Raw genomic sequence first — 8,315 nt, 5'->3', positions numbered from 1 at the left:
GTTTACATATGAATGTTCTTCACTCTCACAAATTTCTTTTCAAGCATAGTTCTTCAGGGTTCATCTATAGCACCACTCAAACCCTTTGATAACTTCATTTTTAAGAGTGCACATAAAGTAAATACACTTTCTTCTTTGGTCCAGAGGACACAACATCTATATTTCCATAAATAATCTGAAAGGTTGACTCCATTTCAGACGAGCCTGAGCCCAGAGAAGTCGGCAGTGTTTCTGAATGTTGTTGGGTTCTGCCGCGCACTGTACAGTCTTAGCTTGCTTTTGCGGATGCAGCCACGAATGGTATTTATTGACAACAGTTTGCCAAAATATTCCCGAGCCCATGTGGTGATATCCATCACTGAAACATAATGGTTGTATTGCAGTGCCATCTGAAGGATTAAACATCTGGGGATTTCATTTGTGTTTTTTACCCTTTACGTTTACACACAGAGATTTCTCCAAATTCCCTAAATCTTGATATATAATGATGATATTATGCACTGTAGAGGATGAAATATCTAAAATTCCCTAGCTCAGGAATGATATTGGATTTTTTTGTTGATTTACTTTTGGCAAAGTGATGGGCCTTGATCCATTCTTGCTTATAAAGAACTGGCCTAGTCTTTGTTCCTTATTTATGAAACAATTAAGTTGATACAATAAAACATAAAATTTCATGTCTTGGTGCAGTTTTTGTTCGTATATCATACAAATTGCTTTCTGTTTTTATTTGCATTTGCCAACTGGAATTGGGTAACTAATGGAAAATTATTGTTGTATATACAGTTTTATCTTGCAGAAATGTTTGCCTGGTTTACATGTTTGTGTCATTTCCTGGCATTGAAACAGACTTGAACATGTTGATGCCAAATATAATTGTTAATTGTAATACATTACCACACTACACACACAGATAGAATTATGTACATATACAGTGCAAGTCCTCAGAACATGCTTATGATTGATGGTGAATATGATTACTCTGGCTGGATTTAGTAGCTCCAGTAATGGCCAGAACACCAACAAAGTCTTGTCATAAAGTTCTCCACATTGTGAAATTGTTACGATGAAAACATGTCTGCCTCAGAAATTAGTCTTGGATGCTGGAATACCTGGAAGAACTTCCTTTTGAGTGAAAATGAAATTCCGGAGCTGATTATTGCACAAATCATTTTTTATAAATGGAGTTTTCTTTTTCAGTGGAGCAGCGAAATGACTTGCAGGTGCAAGAGAGTTGCTAGCTGTAATTTTTATGGTTCTGTCAGAAAACGGGCTAGTGTTCTTCATTTCTCAATACTTTATTCTGAAAGGCCTTGCTTTAGCCAGACGGCAGTCAGGGTGGTGCAAAGTCTGCCCTTAACAGGCCAAATCAAACAGCGGCGTGGTCTGCAGCTCTCTGCTTCTATGGTCCTTTCGCCTCCGCCACCAGAAACAATGTGGGTTTGAAGGCTCTCGAGTTTCCCTCTGCCAGTCGCCAGCAAGAATGAGAGGAATTCTGAGTTATTAGCAAGAAAAATATCATGTTCTGTGGATTACAGAAATGGCTAGAAAAACTTTGATCTCCCCGAGGACTCTGAGTGACTTTCTCGGAGGAAGCTGTGCATGCCACATGTTTCGGTCCCATGAAGTTCAATAGAGGGGGAAGGATTTTGGAGAGTGATCAATCTCGAGTTCGGCGCCCAGAAACCAGAAAGCAACCTCTTTTTGTCCAAGCACACTATGTTCAGGGATTTGAAGCCACAGCACTGCTTGTACGGCTGCCTCATTATGTCGTGTGGGCTTGACCAATGCCTGACTGGTGCTCTACAACTTGAAAAGAGGGATTATTTCTTATTGGGACCTCAGGGATTAGACTCCTAATTTAGGCAGTGATGCATGTTTACATTACTTTTGATTGTTAGCTGGATTAAGGCTTTCAAACCTAATCAGTTTCCTGCTTGTGCTTCCAAAAGGGCAATGGCAAGTTTTCAAGAACTTGTACAGAGCTGAAAACCGACTTTTGAGCTACAAAAATAGGCTTGGAAATGCTTTCAAGGCCTCAGCTGCCAAAAAAAAGAGAAAAAAAGAGTAAAACAAAAACAAACAATAATCAGCTTTCCGCTGAGTGACAATTTATCAACAATCTGTATTGTCAAAGTTCAGATGGCATATTAGCAGGAATTTCACCACAAATATAAAACTTCCTCAGGCTTTCGGAGATGGAAAGCCATGAGTCACAGACCACCCCAAATTACTGGGAGGCACTCTGGCAGAGTGCTACTTTTGTGGTGTACCAGTTTACGCATTTCAGAAAGTTGGAGAAGTGCAAATGTTTTGTCGTCAGCCCCTTGAACATGACTGATGTGTAATTTGTGTTTACAGGGGAGGTTAAGCCAGTGGCTCTGCACTGTGGTCATATCTTAAGTCGCTCACTTAAGGCTTTCTCTGATGTTCATGGAGGAAAAAAAGACAAACAAAGTCCCTGAAACATCTGGGCCCTTCAAACATTTTGTCAAGAGAAACCAGTGGAATTTTTACATAACATGGTTCCCCGGCTGTAGGAAACGAGTGTGTACATCTGTGGTTAACCCACTTTCATTTGAGATTTCAAATGAAAGTTGGAAATTTTGGTCCTGCGAACCTCCAGTGGCCTTCAGAGCTATTTTTCATCTGTCTGTTAAAATGAAAGTTATATATGAACAGTCATTGCGCAGGCTTTTGATGTACTAAAATGGTCAAATAAACAAATAAAAAGAAAAGACAAACACTCGAAAATGTCTCTGTCGAGTCTCCTTCAAACAGCCCCGTACAAGTGCCAGCAGTTTTGCCCGGCAGACTGAGATGCTATCTTCATCTTCAGCATTGTGCAATACTTTTGACAAGAGTGGTGTTGAATATCGGCTCATCTGTCTCGAGCGAGTGTAACATGACCGCCCGTCCTGGAATGTCTCGCCAGGTTTGGCTGAGGGCCACGCTTCATAGGATGACTGCAGACCCACACGCTCTCCAATGCACCTCCCCCCCTCCGCTCTTCCCCTTTTCCAGGTCCTGTCAAGCCCAAGAGCTCTTGGAACTGCTGGCCCAGAGGTTGCCAAGGAATTCTTGCAGAGTGAGACGTCCAATCCAAAGCGTGACGCTTCAGATTCCTGGTAGAGACAAACGCCTGAGACGGATTCAGTGTTGTGAAGCACAGCTTTTGAAACAGCAGATGTTTGTGTAACTTAACTGCATGGTGATTTTGTGTCTTAAATCATGTACTGTATGGGGATGGGAGGAGGGGGATGGTCCTGGTATTTGAGGCCACGAGGGTAAGTTCGGAGGGGTTCCACCGATCTACTGAATGTAGAGCGCTCAAGTCATGGTCAATACTTCTTCATTAAGTTTTTCAGGAAGTAATAAGACACCTTAAGTCTCCATTGCTGGTAATTCATGCAGAGAATTCTCATAAGAGAGAACAATGCATTGAATTGTGTCAGTTGAAGATGCCATGAATTGCTTGACCCAGACAGAGGATACAAAACTTGAAAATAGAAAATCTTGGGCAGCAAACTCATGCCAATTTGTCCCAGCAAGTGTAGAGCAGTGGTCACCAACACTCCTCCTAGAGATCTACCAGAGATCTGCTTTCCTGAAAAGTTTAGTTACAACTTCTAATACTAATTCATCTAATTCATCTAATCAAGGACTTTTGAGGAAGTTAAATAGATGGAGCAGTTGTGGCAGACTGTGGTTGGAACTACTTCACATGATTGTAGATCTCCGGAATTAGGGCTGGTGACCACTGCTGTTGAGACATCTTAGCAGCTAGTGGACAAGTAGCTAATCATAATGTGACCACGAGAGGATCATCAAGAAGCAGCCATCATGCAAACTACATCTTAGAATATCTTAGAAACTAGAATAAAGAATAAAGTCCATAAACTTAGAGCTGCAATGACAATGAAGTGACTGAGTGTCCACTTCTCTTCCAACCTTATGAACTTAAATGATTTTTTGATTGCCTGTAGTGAATATGTTTACTTTTGGCTAATTTTAGCTGCCTATGTTTTGTACAGTTATATGCAAAAGTTGCATGAAAACTTGCACCCCTGGTCAAGTGACGTTTTGTTGATTTTCTAAGTGAAAATAAGTTAACACATCCTCTACAGAGAACACACTTCTGCACATTTTAATGCACAGTTGCTGTTAATTTGCTGAATTTTAACACATCAAGAGAAAAATAAAACATAAAATGTGGCCTGTGTAAAGTTATGGCACATTTTATACATTTTTTCCCTATTTTTACTATGTTAAACTCAAAAATGTCATATTTAAATATGTTCTATACAGATGATGTGCTATTATTTTAACTAAGAAAATCAACAAACCATGCCATTTGATGTTCTGCATACGCTGAAATACTCAACTGCTTTTCTATACAATGGGACATACATCTAACTTCACTGAAGCAACTTGGTGCAGCTGCAACTTTGAAAATTGACAGCTTTTGCAAAAAGCAGGAGTGCAAAAATACTGATTGTACTTCATTACCATACTTAAGCACTCATTTGGAAGATTTGTGCTTTTACAGTATTACTGTAGCTGAATTTGTACTTTTACTCAATCATATATTTATAGGAAAGACTTATTTTTACTCAGTATTTTAGACCTTGAAAGTAATTTTTAACTTGATATTAATGTAAAATAAATATGCAAGGACCGTTACATCCACACCACCACCTTAAGGAACTTGATCTCCACTACGGTGTTCCACAACGCATGATTCTTTGAGCTTTTTTAAATATCATACAGCAGTGGTGCCCAGCCTTATCCACAAAGGGCCAGTGTGGCTGCAGGTTTTCATTAAAAATGAGCAGGATCACACTTGATTAAGTCTCCTGCTTTGTTGGAGTGACAATTTGCAGCCACACCAATCCCTTGCATATAAGATTGGATACTCTTGTCATATAGTTTAGGTACAAAACAGAGTTGTCCAAAAAATAAGGTAATTGAATACTGCCTTGCTGGAAATTCCCAAAGTAAATCATAAGAGAAGTGTCAACAAAGCATTCTGCTTTTATATTCCTTAAATTTTTTTAATTTTTTGCCTACTCAGATCCATCAAGCCCTGCTGTTGACAGGACCGTTACTCCTCACACCACTGCTTCACACTTCAGTATGTTTAAATGTAGATTTTTTTTTGACTTGACCTAATTTTGGCTTGATTTCTTCCACTTTTCATTGAGGGGTTTGTGATTTTGACATGGTACACAATTTCACTTAAGTATAGTTTTCCCTCTAAACTTTTAAACAAGTTCTTCAAGCCAAGAACCATTTCATGCATGGTTCTTTGCATGGTGAACTGGCTGTCCAGATTGATGGAGAATGTGTTGTACACTCTTCAAAAATATGGCTCTTCAGTGGTTCTTTAGTAAAGAAGAAAGGTTCTACATAGAACCATGAACACTCAAAGAATCCTTTGCATGATTAAAGAGTTATTTGCATCATCAAAGCGTTCTTTAGATTAATGGAAAATATGCATGAATGTGTTATAGATGGTTCTGTATACAACCTTTTTGAAAATAGTTCTATGTAGCACAAAAAAGTGTTCTTCTGTTGTTACCAGCTTGACATCATAACAATAGAAGAACCCTTTTGGGTGCTATATAGAACCATTTTCAAAAAGGTTCTATATAGAACCATCTACAGCACATTCTTAATCAGTCTGAAAAACCCTTTCATGATGCAAATAACCCTTTAATTGTGCAAAAGGTTCTTTGAATGTTCATGGTTCTATATAGAACCTTTTTTCTTTATTAAAACACCCTTGAAGAACCATCTTTTTCAAGAGTGCACATGGTTATATAGAACCATTTTGAAAATGGTACTACCTAGAACCAAAAAGAGCTCTTCTGTTTTTACAAGCTTGCCATCATTACAATAGAAGAACCCTTCTGTGTGCTATGTAGAACCATTTTCAAAAAGGTTCTATATAGAACCATCTAAAGCACATTCTACATCAGTATGGAGATCCTTTTCATGATGCAAAGAACCCTTTCATCGTGCAAAGGGTTCTTTGAGTATTCATGGGTATATAGAATCTTTTTTCTTTACTAAAGAACCGTTGAAGAGCCATCTTTGTAAGAGTGTACATGGTTATACAGAACCTTTTTGAAAATGGTACTACCTAGAACCAAAAAGAGTTCTTCTGTTTTTACAAGCTTGCCATCATTGCAAAAGAAGAACCCTTCTGTGTGCTATGTAGAATCATTTTAAAAAAAGGTTCTAAAGCACATTCTCCATCAGTCTGAAGAACCCTTTCATAATCCAAAGAACCATTTAATCATGCAAAGTGTTCTTTGAGTCTTCACGGTTCTATATAGAACCTTTTTTTAACTAAAGAACCCCTGAAGAACCATCTTTTTAAGAGTTTACATGGTTATATAGAACCTTTTTTGAAAATGGTACTAGACCCAAAAAGAGCTCTTCTGTTGTTATCAGCTTGACACCATAACAATAGAAGAACCCTTTTTGCTTCTGTAAAGAACCACATACAGCACATCCTCCATCAACCATTTCACCATGCAAAGAAACATTCAAGCATGAAATGGATCAGAACCATTCCTTTTTACTAAAGAACCCATGCAGAACCATCTTTTTGAGAGCCTACTTATTTCGCTGGACTGACTGTTCTCTGTACATCGGGTGGAGAGTGGGGGAGGAGGGGTTGGCCAGCTTGCAGTGAGGGTTAAAGGAGGCGGATACGGAGCGGTGGAGGTGGAGGAGTGGGCGGGCATGGAGAAGACCCTCAACCCTCGTGGGTCTGGAGGATTTGGAGGAGTCAGCTGAGTCCCCGTCGTGATTTTCCATGTGGACGGTGACAGCTCCGCGCTGACAACTCACACAACTCAGGATTTGCCGTTGGCTCCCCCCAAACGAAGACCACTGAAGGTGAGTCTGGAAGTGTGAAGTGTGGGGCTGTTCATGAGGTCAAACTCTGGAGAAGACACAACGCCCACCCTTCCTTCCGTCCACTGCGCCTAGTGCTTCGCCTGTATTTCGACGGTTTCTTGCGTCCCTCTCAGTGTTGAGGGCGGTTGTTGCTCCAAGCGCGTCGCTTTAACGCGAGACGAATTCGAGGCAAAACTAGCGTAGAGTTTGGTGGGTTTGCTTTTGCTTTAGGCTAAACTCTCCACTACAGCGAGATGATGTACTTATGTAACATTTTCTAAGTCCGGTACTTCTCTGTGCTCTTCTAATAGAGTTGTAAGTTAAGTTAGCTCAGAATGTGGCGGTAATTTCCTTCGCTTCCCTGTGTTTACAAACACCTTTGCCTCAGGATGCGGTGTATTTTTAGCCGTTTTAGCCGCCTGGCTAGTTTTACAGCACAGCTGCCTGCTAGGAAAGAAAAACTGTGACATGTTCAACATGTTCATAGCCACGGTTTTCACATTGTCCAGTGGCCAGTCAGTGCATGTAGCCACACGTAGCCCTTCTGTGTTCGCTGTGGCTACACGTTTGAGTGTCTAGCAATGTTGTACAGATGGTCAAACAAGATAGAAGCGCCACGTTTCTCTCAGTTTACCTTACTGGCGTGTTGTCAGTTATGTCAGTTTGAGTCTAACGATGCATGGTTCTCTGCTCCATCAGGTAAATCTAGATAAAAATCTTGGCTAGCAGAACATGAGGGAGTGTGTGTGTGTAGCCTGTGTGCAAAAGAGGCCACATGAGCCAAGTGCTACCCTGAGGAACCTGAGGAAAGTGATATTGGTGTGAAATACGAGGCTAGGTGCACCTTGGCGACTCAGCAAGTTTGCCAGGATTGTGGGGACAGTGTGATAGCTGAGACCACCAACCACAGCCTCCTCACTCCTGTAGTGTATGTGTTAAACATTCATTTTAAGCAGAATTAGGAACACATTAAACTGAACAGCCATTTATGTCACAAATACTCATAGACTTTGCACGTTCAAACAGCCTCTGCCGAAATATCAGCACAGACCGGAAACAGAAACGAGAACTCCATGCTGGTTTAGATGGTCACCCGGTACGGTCCTGCTGGTTGACTAGCATACCAGCATCTAAAACAAAACATACTCTGGCTTTGCTGGTCATCAGCATAACAGCCTCTATTGCTGCTGACCTGCATACCAGCATCCAAAACACAACATGCTGGTTTTGCTGGTGCCCAGCTATGCTGGTCTATTTTCTAGCAGGGACCAGAGAGGGTTTTCTGGATTTTGGTTTAGTCCTGTGCTTTCCAACACTGAAGTTCTATTTGCTATGTAATTTAGCTCAACATGCAGCCAAAAAGTCAGCCACAGTATATCCCCCAAGGCTTTGGAGAGGAGAAATAT

General features: G+C 40.6%; 1 protein-coding gene across 1 annotated transcript in view; it reads left to right on the top strand.

Annotated features, from left to right (window-relative positions):
- Positions 1-6,708: 6,708 nt before the first annotated feature.
- Positions 6,709-8,315, top strand: part of grb10a (growth factor receptor-bound protein 10a) — an 81,979-nt gene continuing 80,372 nt past the window's right edge. Inside the window, exon 1 of the mRNA XM_036567258.1 lies at positions 6,709-6,909. The gene's annotated coding sequence lies outside the window, so the exon portion shown is untranslated. The remainder of the gene's footprint in view (positions 6,910-8,315) is intronic.

The sequence above is a fragment of the Colossoma macropomum genome, unplaced genomic scaffold (genome assembly GCF_904425465.1).
Source record: "Colossoma macropomum unplaced genomic scaffold, Colossoma_macropomum, whole genome shotgun sequence".
NCBI lineage: Eukaryota > Metazoa > Chordata > Actinopteri > Characiformes > Serrasalmidae > Colossoma > Colossoma macropomum.
The sequence above is the reverse complement of the archived record's forward strand: the minus strand, read 5'-3'. Positions and strand labels throughout refer to the sequence as shown.